This window comes from Mirounga angustirostris, unplaced genomic scaffold, assembly GCF_029215605.1.
Source record: "Mirounga angustirostris isolate CCGP_5_RB_7025 unplaced genomic scaffold, mMirAng1.0.hap1 SCAF_1, whole genome shotgun sequence".
Classification (NCBI taxonomy): domain Eukaryota; kingdom Metazoa; phylum Chordata; class Mammalia; order Carnivora; family Phocidae; genus Mirounga; species Mirounga angustirostris.
The window spans coordinates 34,460,740-34,474,633 of record NW_026991709.1 but is presented as its reverse complement, the minus strand read 5'-3'; the positions used below and the strand labels follow the sequence as shown (position 1 = coordinate 34,474,633).

Genomic DNA, 13,894 nt, shown 5'->3' with positions numbered 1-13,894 from the left:
TTTGATGTATTGTTCAATGATTCCTTAGTTGTGTATAACACCCAGTGCTCATCACCACATGTGCCCTCCTTAAAACCCATCACCCAGTTAACCCATCTCCCCACCCCACAGTCTTTTTCTAAAGCTTATTTGGGCAAAATCAACAGGAGTTTTGTTTTGTTTACAGAATTAAAACAAATAATACTAAAATCATCTGGAACCACAAAAGACTGAATAGCCAAAGCAATCTTGAGAAAGAAAACAAAGCTAGAAGTATCACAATCCCAGATTTTAAGATATACTACACAAAACTGTAGTCATCAAACAGTATGATACTGTCACAAATATAGCCACAAATGTCAATGGAACAGAATGGAGAGCCCAGAGATACACTCATGCTTATACAGTCAATTAATCTATGATAAAGGAAGCAAGAATATACAATGGGGAGGAGACAGTCTCTTCAACAAATGGTGCTGGGATAACTGGACAGCGACATGCAAAAGAATGAAATTGGGCTTTTACACACCATACACAAAAATAAACTCAAAATGGATTAAAGACCTAAATGTGAGACCTGGAATCATAAAACTCATAAAAGAAAACATGGACAGTAATCTCTTCGGCACAGGCCTTAGCAACATTTTTCTAGATATGTTTTCTCAGGCAAGGGAAACAAAAGCAAAAATAAACTATTGGGATTGCACCAAAATAAAAAGCCTTTGCACAGTAAAGGAAACCATCAACAAAACAAAAAAGCAATCAGGGAGCCTATGTGGCTCAGTTGGTTAAGAGTCTGCCTTCAGCTCAGGTCATGATCCCAGGACCCTGGGATCAAGCCCTGCATTGGGCTTCCTGCTCAGTGGGAATTCTGTTTCTTCCTCTCCCTCTACCTCTCCCCCCACCTTGTGCTCTTGCTTGCTCTCTCTGTATCTGTCTCTCTCAAATAAATAAATAAATAAAATCTTTATAAAAAAAGCGCAATCTACTGAATGGGAGGAGATGTTTGGAATTGATATGTCCAATAAGGGGTTAATATCCAAAATATATAAAGAATTTATGCAACTCAACACCAAAAACCCAAATAATCTGATTAAAAATGGGCAGAGGACCTACATAGCCATTTTTTCCAAAGAAGAAATACAGACAGTCAGTAGACACATGAATAGACACATACTCAACATCTCTAATCATCAGGGAAATACAAGTCAAAACCACAAGATATCACCTTACATCTGTCAGAATGGCTAGAATCAGAAAGAAAGAAGGAAGGAAAGAAAGAAAGAGAGTGGGAGAGAGAGAGAGGGAGAGGGAGAGAAAGAGAGGAGAGGAGAGGAGAGGAAGAAAAGAAGAAAAGAATTAACAAGTGTTGGCGAGGATGTGGAGAAAAAGGAACCCTTGTGGCACTATCGGTGGGAATGTAAATTGTTGCAACAACTGTGGAAAACAGTATGGAGTTTCCTCAAAAAGTTTAAAAAATAGAAATACCATATGATCCAATAATTCTACTACTGGGTATTTACCCAAAGAAAACAAAAAGACTAATTTGAAAAGATATATGCACCCCTATGTTTATCACAGCACTATTTATAATAGGCAAGATATGGAAGCAACCCAAGTGTCCATTGATGAATAAGGAAGAAGTGGCATATATAGAGACAATGGAATATTACTCAGCCATAAAAAGAATGAGATCCTGCCATTTGTGACAACATAGATGGACCCAGAAGGTATTATGCCAAGTGAAATAAGTCAAACAGAGAAAGACAAATACCATATGATTTCATTTATATGTGGAATCTCAAAAACAAAACAAACAAAGACAGCCTTAAATATAGAGAACAAACTCATGATTACCAGAGGGGAGGTGGGTGGGAGGTGAAGGGGTGAAATAGATAAAGGGGATTAAGAGATACAAACTTCCAGTAATAAAATAAATAAGCCATAGAGATGAAAATACAGCATAGGGAATATAGTCAATAATATTGTAATAAGGTTGTATGGTGACAGATGGTGACTACACTTACCATGGTGAGCACTGAATAATGTATAGAATTCTTTAATCAATGTATTGTACACCTGAAACTGATAAAACATTGTGTGTGAGTTATACTTAACAAAAACAACAGATAAAGCTTATGGTCCGTTCTTAATCTGATGTGGTTGGGAAGAAGAAGAAGGGGGGGAGGAGAGGAGAAGCAGCAGTAGCTGTTTCCATCTGCTCTCAATTCTGACTTACGAGCTTTTTGTCACGTGTAAGACCATGCAATATTTTAAAAATCATCATTTATTCCAGGAAAAACACATGGAAATAATCAAAAGTCCACTGGGGTAAGCCATTTGCCAGTCATAGCCATACCTTACTGAAAGCAACTTTTACTAGTGACTTGTAAAATTGTGTGCTGAATTGTAAAGATCATTTGCAGGAAGACAATGATGAGGTTTCTTTGTGATTAGTTCTTGCTTTTTGCGCACTAAAGGGTTGGTTGTTTCTTGTTTTGTTTGGTTTTTAACATCAAGCTCTTCTTTTTTTTTTTATTATGTTATGTTAATCACCATACATTACATCATTAGTTTTTGATGTAGTGTTCCATGATTCATTGCTTGTGTGTAACACCCAGTGCTCCATTCAGTATGTGCCCTCTTTAATACCCATCATCAGGCTAACCCATCCCCCCACCCCCCTCCCCTCTAGAGCCCTCAGTTTGTTTCTCAGAGTCCATAGTCTCTCATGGTTCGTCTCCTCCTCTGATTTCCACCCCTTCATTTTTCCTTTCCTTCTATCTTTTTCTTTTCTTTTTTTTTAACATATAATTTATTATTTGTTTCAGAGGTACAGATCTGTGATTCAACAGTCTTACACAATTCACATGACATTGGTGAGGGTATGTGTTATGGTGAACATCGAGCTCTTCTACCTTTCTCTGCTATTCTTGAGCACAGCTGAGCATATTTTGATTCTATGGCCACCAGTTTGTTAGTCATCTTTCTTTAGGTACAGTTCACTGATATACCCTGCTTGGCAAGAAAAAAAAATCCACAAGAATTTCTTCTGAAGACATTCACATGCAGCATGTGTTAGATTTTTCATTTTCATTTGGCATTTTCCAACTCAACTAATTATGTTATCACTCAATGTAGACTTTAAAAGAGAAAGTCCTAAGTAAGAAAAAAAAAATGTAGTCTTGCTGCCCAACTTTCAGAGATTTTCCTGTCATCTTTTAAATAGAAGAAAATTTTATTGGTGCTTTTACATATCATCTGCATATCATGTGCATGTTCGCCCCCAACCCTGTCTCTCCACCTTCACCCCTCACGCTCCTTCCTCTCTCTATATATATGTATCTCTAATGGCTTTTTTCTCTAGAATACAGGGTCTTTACTTATCCATTCAAATTTAAGAATTTATTGCCCTCTCTGGGTTGTTGCTCTCTGTGGAAGTTTTGTATGTTATAACTCTCCATCAAATATATCTATTACATAAGTTTCTCATTCTCTTTCACAGGCTGTAACTCATGTGGCAATTCTGCCAGACATAAAAATGAAAGGGTCAATTGTGACATGAATTGAAAATATGGAGATGAACATACACTACCAGTATATATTTATAAGCAAATACTTTATTTCAATCAATCATTCTAAGAGGTCACTGATTATAAGGCACATCATTATACGCATCACTAAGAAAGAAAACATATTTCCATTTAAATTTGACACATCAGCAATTGAAAGATACATCCCCATTTCATAGATGAGAAATACAGAGAAGGGGCGTACCATGGAATTGATAAAATGTGGTAAGCTTATGTACACTGATGTGCCTTTTCCCCTTGTAGTACTTCCAGTGTCAACCACTGAGCACATTACATTTTACTTACCTGCCTCTTTCATTTTTCTGTTTTCAAATCGTATTTATGTGCAAATAATTTTGCTGATTTGGTTTTGATTTCAAGATGCAGCTTAAAGCCTGTGCTTGGGTTCCCTCCAATCTATGTCATGGAACTTGGCACCATTTATTCCTGCAGAGTTAATTTCATTTATTCTGCCTTCAGTTGGCCAGTGACGTAGATATCAGGGAAAGTTGGCACAAGGGTGCAATGTCTGGGCACTACTCTGTTATTTCATATTAAAAGGATTACTCCAAAATACATTTTAAAGGCATTTGGGCTAGTTCTACAAAACTGTGAGGGAGGAAAAGTTAGTCGTCAGTGCCATCCTTCTTTCTGATGGCCAATTTTCTTAGCATTCCAAAACATAAAGGTCAGAGGGTGCCCTACTGTTCTGGGTTAAGCTTACAGCCCCTAGTAATAGCTACGTATTCTTTCTCTCATATCCTCAAGGATAGCATTTAACAATCAGCGAATCTGATAATCCTTCCAATTGGCCAGATAAAGGAAAGTGGGATTCTGCCCCCAGGGAAAAAAAAATGATACGCATTTAACACGGACCTTTTGGAAAGCAATTAATATTTCATCCCATAATTGCAGATTCCAAGTGAGTGTGGGTGGAGGCAGGGCAGTTTTAGAACTAAAAGTAAGGAAGAGAGTTATAATAGGTTACCAGGTAAGGTATTTTGGGGCAAATGGAGCTTTTATCTATCCACAGTATATAGTTAGAACCTTAAGCCATTAATGCCAAGGACCAACCTAGGCTTAGGGAAAGCATTTGTTTCATCTCAAGGAAAAGCTTGTAATATAGTTTATAAATATAATTAGTTTATAGTCACACAATGAATTCTGGAAAAAAGTCATTCATTCATTTAATATTTTTAAACATCTGTTATCATCCTGGCCTGGCCTAGGTTTTAGAGACACAGCAATAAAATAGATTTGGCCTTTGCCTTTATGGAGTTTATAATACAGAAGAAAATATAGATATTAAATAAATATATGTGTAATAGATTTTATAAAAGAGATGTGCAGGACCCAGCCTAGTGTTTGGCAAGAGCCAAAGAAATGACAATTTGCTTAAGACTTCAAAGATGGGTGCATATTAACTTGGTGAAAGTGGGGAATGGTTATCTAGGCTAGGGGAAGTACATCTCTTTGAGAGCCCATAGGCCAGAGAGTTAATACCTTACTAGAGCCAAAAGAAACTAAATGCAAATGTAATATAAAGAAGGAAGCATGTAAGGGATGAGGTTGAAGATAATAGGTGGAGACCATCTACACTGTGGGAGGCCCTGTAAGTCATTTAAAAAGTTTGGACTTGGGAGCGCCTGGGTGGCTCAGAGGTTTAAGTGTCTGCCTTTGGCTCGGGTCATGATCCCAGGGTCCTGGGATTGAGTCTGGCATCGGGCTCCCTGCTCAGCGGAGAGCCTGCTTCTCCCTCTCCCTCTGCCTGCCGCTCCCCCTGCTTGTGCTCTCTCTGTCTGTCAAATAAATAAAATCTTTAAAAAAAAAAAGTTTGGACTTTATTCTAAAACCATTAGAAAGCTGTTAAAGGGTCTTAAGCAAGAATTAATTCATTTTATTCTTTAAATTTCTTTTTTAAATTATAACTGAGATTAAAGAAATAGTTTAGAGAAGGAATCAGTTGGATGAAGGAGACCACTTCAAAGAGCACTGCAGTAAGTCCAGGTGGGACTGTGATGCTGGGAATCAGAGCAGGATGGTTGGCAGTAAACCTGGAGAAAAATAGACAAACCCAAGAGCAATTTGGAGGTAGACTCTTAAGATTTACATGGGCAGTAAAGAAAAACAAACCATCAAGGATGACTGCATGGGTCCCAATTTTCTCTCTTGAGTAACTGGGTATGTGGCCATAACATTTCTAAAAAGAAAAAGAAAACCAGAGAGAAAAAAGAAAAAAATGGCGGCGGGGGGAAGAAGTAGGGGGAAAAATTCCAGAGGAACTCCGACATTTAAGGATCAGGTAGGAAAGAAAGATGTGACAAAGGCAATCAAAAAGATACAGCCAAACCAGTAGACAGAAAATCTAGAAAAAATTTATTAAATAAACCAAAGAAAGAATTTCTAGAATGAGGGTCAACAATGTCAAATGCTGCTGAAAAATCCAGTTAGATAAAAGCTGGAATTGTTCTATTGGATTTATTGATATGGAGCTCACTGACAACTGTGGTTAGACTAGTTTGGGCAGTGAAGTACGGGCAATGAAACGATAGAATATAAACTCATTTAAAGGTGAAAGGGAAGATATGAAACATGCATATGAAAAGGTGCCACGTATGAGAGTGTATGTTAATCAAGGTTTTTTTGAAAGCAAGTAATAAAAAATCACCTTAAATAAAAAGAGAGGAAATATCTTACAAGGATAAAAAGAAATCTCAATGAACCCAAGGGCAGGCAGGGAACACAATTTGCCAGAATCCAATTCACTGACCTATTAATTTCTAAATTTATTGGTTTGACTACTTAGTTTTAGTTGACTAGATTTTATTGTGATTGCATAAAGTAGTCATGGGAATATTTATTTTTGTCTCTGCCCTAACTATTGCTAGAGTGGAAGACCGAGGTGTAGGTAAAGAAGTTTGAGGGGCATAAGATAGTATAATCACAAGAATGAATATATTTTTGGTGGATATATTCTTCTTATGAATATATTTTTATAAATATGGAAAATGTATTATTTATGAATAATTCTTGACAGTGATATAATTTAAGGATTTTTATACTCAAATTACGCTCTTGTTAGAGTGTCACATTACAGCCTTCTTATACCTTTCCATTGCATGACTTCATGTTAGTGGTCAGAAATTAGGAGAATCAGTGGTATCCATGTGGAGGAAAAAAGAGTATATAGGGTTGGGAACAGCAGGGATAGCCAATGGATGAGACATCTTACAAGAGGGGACTACTGAGAAATATCTTCTCCTAATTCAGGAGTAAAGGGCAGAAAGTAAGGAAAGCTGATGGAGTTCTAATCTCAATTAAAAAAAAAAAAAACATTTCTGATCTAGGATGAGATATGTCTTATTATAGTAACATAGATCTTTAATTTTCTCCATAACTGGTGTGACCCAGAAAAAGGAGAAATGTGTCTGTTTATCTTCTGCCTTTCATAGCCAAACTTCTCAAATGAATATATGGCTTTAACAGCTAGTTTGTGAAAAGGTTTTTACTTTGTCTTTACAACCTATGATGTAATAATTATTATATTATCCTCATCCAATCAGGACAGAAGGATTAAACAATTTGGCCCAAGTTGCAACGTTTTTAAAGGATGAAATCAGTATTTAAACTTGAACAATCTGATTCCAGAACTTGTTTGTCTACATAGCATCAATTCCCTATCCCACCACTCTACTAGTACTACATTCTTACAGGTCACAAATAATCATCCAATCGTTGATTCTTAATGTCCCCTTCTTGACTTCACTATAATTTTCAATGAAGTCTGTTTTGAAACTTTTTCTTCCCTTGATATCTGTAAATATTCTTGTTTTTCTTTTACCTTTTTTAACACCTCTGTCTCCTTTGTCTCCCTTTTTGGCTCTTCTGCATCTGCCCTCTAAGGGTACATTTGTCTCAAGTCTTCAACCATGGGTACAAATGTATATATATATATAGTACTTTAGTTTCCTTTAGGAATAAGGCCCTTAAAAGAAATTCTCTGAACAATGATCTCAATACCCTAGTAGAACTACATACTGTAACCTCCAGTCCAGGCACAGCAACCTGTAGACTTTGATCAGCCTTGCTAGACTGGTGAAAGCTATGTACACAATTTAACTAGATCAGTTTCCCCAGTACCGCGTGATCCTGCATTGCTTTTCTCTGCCATTTCCAATGCTACTTCCTGGTTCCAGCATGCCTCATGCTTTAATTTAACGTTGCAGTGTAGTTTCCCTATATGACTTTATTACTGCAGCTGAGTTGGTCTGTTGATAATTCCATAACACTCTTTGAACTGTCCAGGAGACTGTAGAGCTGAGAATGTGTTCAGAAGTCAAACTATCTTATCATTGTTTTTGTAAGTTCTATGTATTCTGGTTATAGTCCTTTCTCAGATAAATGCTTTGCAAATATTTTCTCTCAGCCTGTGTCTTGTCATTTCATTCTTTTAAGAGTATCTTTCAGAGAACAGGAAAAATTAATTTTATTAAGTTAAATTTATCAATATATTTACTTACAGACCATGCTTTTCCTTTGAATCAAAGAAATCTTTGCCCATCCCAAGGTCACAAGGGTTTCTCCTATGTTTCCTTCTACACTTTTAATGGTTTTAGGTTTGACATTTAGTTTTATGATTCTCTTTGATGAAATTTGTATTTAATTAGTGGTATGGATCATATTTTGAATTCTGTCCCAATTGTCCATTTATCTATCTTTGCCCCAAGACCACATTGTCTTTAAACTACAGCTTTATAATAAGTATTGTAAATCAGGTAGTATTTATTCTTCTTTTTAATGTTTATTTTGGTTAGTCCAAATCCTTTGCATTTCTATATGAACTTTTTAGAATCAATTTAGCAATTTCTAAAAAAAAAGTCCACCAGGATTTTCACTGGGATTGCTTTGATTCTATAGATTACGTATGGGGAGAACTATCATCTTTTTTTTTTTTTAAGATTTTATTTATTTATCTTGAGAGAGAATGAGAGAGAACACATGAGAGGGGATAGGGTCAGAGGGCAAAGCAGACTCCCCGCCGAGCAGGGAGCCCGATGTGGGACTCGATCCAGGGACTCCAGGATCATGACCTGAGCCGAAGGCAGTCGCTTAACCAACTGAGCCACCCAGGCGCCCCAGGAGAACTATCATCTTAACAATATTGATTCTTCTTATCATTGAATATGTTGTGTCTCTACATTTATTTAAGTGTTCCTTAATTTGCCGAAGCAGTATTTTGTAGTTTTCAGTGTATAGTACTTGAACATCTTTTGCCAGATTTATTCTGAAGTACTTCATATTTTATTTTTAAAGATTTTATTTATTTGACAGAGAGAGCATGAGTTGGGGAGAGAGGGAGAAGGAAAGGAAAAGCGAGAAGTAGACTCCCTACTGAGCAGGGAGCCTGACACAAGTCTCGATCCCAGGACCCCAAGATCATGACATGAGCCAAAGGCGGATATTTAACCGACCGAGCCACCCAGGTGCCCCTGAAGTACTTCATATTTTTTAATGTTCTTATAGTTGCAATCTTTTAAAAATTTCAACTACCTCTCGATAATTTTGCTAGTGTACAGAATCAACTGATTTTTGTATTTTGATCTCATGTTTTGTAACTTCATTAAACTCACTAGTTCTAGTAGGTATTTTTACAGGTTTCCATATAGACAATTACATAATTTGCAAATAAGTAGTTTTTCTCTTTCTTTCCAATTTAGATGACATATTTATCTTCCAAAATGCACTGTCCAGAACTTTCAATACAATATTGAATGGAAGTGATGAGAGTGGACATCCTTGTGTTGTCCCTGATTTTAGAAAGAAACCATTTAGTCTTTCACCATTAAGTATGTTAGCAGAGGAACTTTTGTAGATGACCTTTATCAGGTTGAGGAAGGGCCCTTCTCCTCATATTTTGCTGAGAATTCTTATCAGAAATGGATCTTGGATTTTGTCTAATTCTTTTCCTGTACTTATAGAAATGATCACATGATTTTTTCATTTTAGATTTTTCATATGGTGAAATATATTGATTAATTTATAAATCTTAAACCAACCTGGGCTTTCTTCATGGGAAATTTATTTAGTAAAATTCAATGTCATATGTATGCAAATATGTGTATATATATATATATATATACACACACACACATTTGTCTGTGTAGGCATGCATATACATATATATTTATAGATTATCTATTTCTTCTTAAATAAGTTTTAGTAGTTTGTGTCCTTCAAGAACTTCTTCTATTTTGTTTCAATTATGGAATTTATAGGCATAAAGTTCCTCATAACAACCCTTTAATGTCTTTTTAATATCTGCAGAATCCATTGGTAACTTGTGTCAATTCTTCCTCCCTTCCTCTTTCCCTCCCTCCCTTTAATCAATCTGGCTATAGGATTACTAATTTTATGCATCTTTCAACAAATTCGGGTTTTGTTTCTTTGGTTTTCTCTATTGATTTTGTTTTCTATTTCATTGGTTTCTGTTTTGATCTTTTAATTTCTTCTGTGCACTTTAGTTTAGTTAGCTTTTCTTTTTCTAATTTCCTAAAGTAGAAGCTGAGATCACTGATTTGAGACCTTCCTTCTCTAACAGGTGTTTAATGCTATACATTTCCTCCCAAGTACTGCTTTTTCTTTCTTTTTTTTTTTTTTTTTGACAGGAAGTAGGATTTGTTGGTAAGCATGAATAGGGAGGGGGCAGTGCCGAGGTTCTCATGAGTGCAGAGCCCTCCATTTGTCCAAGGGACCACAATTAGGGATGTATTTGACCCCACAGCCACCTGGGATAAGCTGCTTTTCAGCCACCATGTCTTCAAATTCATCCGCATTAAACTTAGAAAAGTCCCACTTCTTGGAGATGTGGATCTTCTGGCGGCCAGGGAACTTGAACTTGGCCCTGGGTAGGGCCTCAATCATGTGCTCCTTGTTCTGCAGCATGGTACGGATGGACATGATGACTTGGCCAATGTGGACCCTGGCTACTGTGCCCTGGGGCTTTCCAAAGGCACCCCGCATACCTGTCTGCCACCTAGATTGGAGATAGCATGAGGTCAGACCTCAACATCCACTGGAAAGGGCTGTCTCCAAGGTCCCTTAGGGCAACCCATACAATCAACAGGCTGCATACACTACCAAGGAGGCTACTGTTTGCAGCCATGGCACACTGGGCCCCCATGGATCCTCCTAAGTACTACTTTAATGGCATCCCAGAAACTCTGTTATACTGTGTTTTCATTGCAATTTATTATAAAATGTTTTCTAATTCTATTATTTCATCTTTAATCCATGTGTTATTTAGAAGTGTGTTATTTATTACCAAATATTTGGGGATTTTCCAAATGTGTTACTCTTGTTGTTTTCTCATTTGATTGTATTCAGAGTATACACTCTTTATAATTTTAATCCTTTAAACTTGTTTTATTATCCATAATAATCTATCTTGGTAAATTCTCCATGTGCACTGGAAGAGTGTGCATTCTACTAAAGTTGGATGGAGTGTTATAGCAATGGTCATTAGGTTAGTGTGTTCAAATATTCTATATTGTTACTGATCTTGTCTATATATTCTACCTTATATTGAAAGGAAGGTACTGAAATTTCTACCTATAATACTGTATTTGTCTATTTCTTCTTTCAGTTCTATCAATTTTTGCTTTATGTATTTCAAAAATCTGTTATAGATTCACAAATATTTAGAATTATTATGTCTTTTTGATAAATAGATTGCTTTATCATTATGAAATGATTATCTTTATTCCTGGTAATATCATTTGCCCTGACATATACTTGGTCTGATAATAGTATGGCAGCTGCAGCTTCATTTTGAATAGTATTAACATAGCATCTCTTTTGTATATTTATATTTAAAGTGATTTTATTATAGGCAACATTGTGTTGGGTCTTTTAATCTGACAATCTCTTTTTCGTTGGAATGTCTTGACCTATTCTATTTAATATGATCATTGGTATATCAAAGTCTATCATCTCCTATTTTGTTTTTATCCTTTCTGCTCTTTGTTCCATTTTCCTGTCTTTTCTGCCTTCTTTTGGACCATACTTTTGGACAGTATTTTTTAGTGATTTCATTTTGTCTTCTTTGTTGGATCATTAGTTATACCTCTTCTTTTATTGATTGTATTGAGGTTTATAGTATACATCTTTAACTTACCACATTCCACTTTAAGTGATTTTTATATCACTATATGTACACATAAGTTGACAATAGTTTACTTCCATTTCTACTTCCTAGTCTTTCACCATTTTTTCATTTATTTTACTAATACATGTTATAAAATACACAATAATTTTGCTTACATGGTGAATTGCTTAGTTCACCGTTTCTGTCTTTTGAAGAAATTTAAATTATAAGCAAAAATCCTTATTTTTTATCCATGTAGTTACCTTTCTTGGTGCTCCTCATTACTTTAGATATTTTCATCTGCTGTCATTTTTCATCTGCCTGACAAATTTCAGTTTATTGTAGTGTATTATTTTTTCAGCTTTTATATGTCTGAGCTACTTTTTTTGCATTTATTTTTGAAAAATAAGTTCACTGAATATTAAACTCTATGTTGTCTGTCTTTTCTTTTACATTCTTTTTTTTTTTTTTTTTTTTTTTTTTTTTAAGATTTTATTTATTTATTTGAGAGAGAGAATGAGATAGAGCATGAGAGGGGGGAGGGTCAGAGGGAGAAGCAGACTCCCTGCTGAGCAGGGAGCCCGATGCGGGACTCGATCCCGGGACTCCGGGATCATGACCCGAGCCGAAGGCAGTCGCTTAACCAACTGAGCCACCCAGGCGCCCTTCTTTTACATTCTTAAGATGTGCCTCCACTGTTTGAGTTTTTCCAATGAGAAATCTGCTGTCTTCCTTATTTTTGTTTGTATACATATCTATTTTCCTTTGGCTGCTTTTAAGATTTTTCCTTTTATAACGGGTTTTAGGCAATTTCATTATGAAGTGTGTTGATGTGATTTTCTTCACTTTTTTTGTGCTTAAAGCTCATTTAGCTTCTTGGAATATGGGTGTTTAATTTTCATGAAATTTGAAAAAAGTGGCCATCGTTTCTTTAATTTTTTTTGTTTGTTCGTTCTTTTTTCACTACTTCAGAGATCCAGTTCCATATTTAAAAGGTTGCTTGAAGTTGTTCCGGAGCTCACTTGGTGTGCTTTGCATTCTTTTTAAAAAGTATATTTTCTTATTTATTTATTTATTTATTTATTTATTTATTTATTTATTTATTTATTTTTTTTTTTTTTTTATTTTTGAGAGAGAAAGAGTGTGCATGTGCACAAGTGTTGGGGGGGGTGATTTGTAGAGGGAGAGAGAATCTTAAGCAGGCTCCACACTCAGCACAGAGCCCCAACACAGGGCTTGATCCCATGACCATGAGATCATGAGGTGATCTGAAATCAAGAGTTGGATGCGCAATTGATTGAGCCACCCAGGCACCCCATATTTTCTGTTTTCAATTTTGGATAGTTTCTATTGCTTTCTTCAATACCTTAAATTTTCATTTCAGACACTGTAGTTTTCATCTCTACAAGTTTGATGTGGGTCTTTTTCATATCTTCAATATTTCTACTTAACTTTTTAGATACATGTATTCAAGGCAAAATAACTGTTTATTCCTTGGGTCTGCTAATTCTAACATTTATGTCAGTTTGAAGTCAGTTTTGATTGATTGATTATTCTCCTCAGTATGGATCATATCTGTCTGCTTCATCGCATGTCTCCAAATCTCTGCTTGGGTGTCAGACCTTGTGGGTTTTACTTTCTGAGTTTTCTTATTCCTATAAATATTCTTAAGCTTTGTTCTTGTATGCAGTTAAGTTACTTGGAAATAGATCCTTTATGGTCTTGCTTTTATGACTTGTTAGGTGGCTCCAGAAAAGTACCCAGCATAGGGCTAATTATCCCCCACTACTAAGCCAAGACTTTCCTGAGTACTCTACCCAATGCTACATGAATTGTGAGTTTTTCTGGTATGGATCTGTGGAACGTAATTTTCCTGGCCTGTGTGAATGTTGTGCACTGTTTGCTTTAATTCTTTTGAATGGTTTTCACTGCCTCTGGCAGTCTGCTCAAATACAAACACTGATCAGTACTCTGGGGAATATTCAGCTGAGACCTTCTGCATGACCTGGGGGGGGGGAGGTATCTGTGCTGGTCCCTCCTTTGTGGTGTTGTCCTATGAACTCTAGGCTGCTTTTTCTCTCTGGACCTCCACTTCCTCGGGCCAGGTTCTGCCTGTGTTCTTCTCTGAACCATAGCTTGGAAATTCTCTCATGACATTAAGCTAGGACATTTGTAGGGGTTACCTCAGATGTTTTCTATC

The 13,894-nt window shown here is 36.2% G+C and overlaps 1 non-coding gene across 1 annotated transcript; it reads right to left on the bottom strand.

Moving 5' to 3' along the window:
* Positions 1-10,631: 10,631 nt before the first annotated feature.
* LOC123835045 (small nucleolar RNA SNORA70) lies at positions 10,632-10,765 on the bottom strand. Its single transcript, XR_006788604.1, has one exon. It is a non-coding gene; the product is annotated as a small nucleolar RNA SNORA70 (small nucleolar RNA).
* Between the last annotated feature and the right edge of the window lie 3,129 nt (positions 10,766-13,894).